This window comes from Arachis duranensis, chromosome 9 (genome assembly GCF_000817695.3).
Source record: "Arachis duranensis cultivar V14167 chromosome 9, aradu.V14167.gnm2.J7QH, whole genome shotgun sequence".
NCBI classification, from domain to species: Eukaryota; Viridiplantae; Streptophyta; class Magnoliopsida; order Fabales; family Fabaceae; genus Arachis; species Arachis duranensis.
The window spans coordinates 17,397,837-17,399,077 of NC_029780.3; positions in this window are offsets into that span (position 1 = coordinate 17,397,837).

Here is a 1,241-nt window from a genome sequence, read left to right on the forward strand (position 1 = left end):
TAAACCTTTTTAGCTAGTTTATGTCCTCTAGCTTGTTTAACTAAATTTAAAGCTTCTTTATTGCAGATGCACTTCATTTGCGATGTTGAGCATGACCTGGCCATTGGAAAGATATTTGACCATAGGAAGGGTTCGTGGCTCCAACATATGATGGATGATGTTCGTCATGGGTGGGACCAGCAAACAGATTGGCTCTGACCAGAGGTAAAGAAGGGTCTGTTAACTCATTAGGAGACCGATGCAGGGTTCCGGCATCCGTGTTTTGTAACACCCTACCATACAGAGTCTTATGCTTAAGTCATAATTCAGAGATGGCAAGGTATTACGACCTCAAAAATAAAAATTTAGTACGTATAGTAGTATGAATGATTGATTATAACTAGGAGCCTTTGTAGAAAGAGGGGTAAACAAAAAAAACCGCGACCTTAAAGCGCAACACTCCGATCGATAACGTAACGAACAAGGATAACCAACGCGAGATTATATATATACAAAGGAGTGTCAAAAACAGGAATATCAAGACTCAAGATCCGGTTGCGAAGATAACCGGTCCGAGCATAGCAATATATACATATGATAGAATAAGGAAAACCCCAAAGGAAACCCAAAGGGACACAAATACATAAAACCTATTCTCCAAAATCTCCCATAAAAGGAGTCATCACAGTTTGTATTATTTAATGGAGATAAAAGTATCTAAGGAAAGCCAAAGGCAATCCTAGAACTTCCTCCAGATAATATCAAAGCTTATAAACAAGCTAAACCATATAGGGGCATCTGACTAAAGATACTTCAGTCTAACTAATACTTCCTTTTCCAATTCCTTCAGACCTCCCAACCACCAGCAGGAGAATAGTGTAGCAAACACAGTTATATCAAGCAAGAAATATACATTTAGGAACAAGTAGGGCATTTAGACAATTAGCAAGTAATGTGCAGTCAAATAGGCAATCTCAAACAATTCATATAGTATGCATATGATGAATGCCTGTCCATAGTGGCTGATGATATCATCTGTCGGTTATAGAGCCAACCCGACAAGTCCTGGCAGTTAACCATTGGACTGTCCCTCTGTCGTGTCTCCCCAACTCGAGTTATACTCAATATAAACTTGATCATAATCATGATCCATATCCATCACCTTCACTGGTGAATATTTATGGGGGTGAGCTCATCCGGGGCTTTCACAGTGCCCGGCCACCCTGATGACATAGGGTCAAAAGAGCTTCGAGTCTCAACCT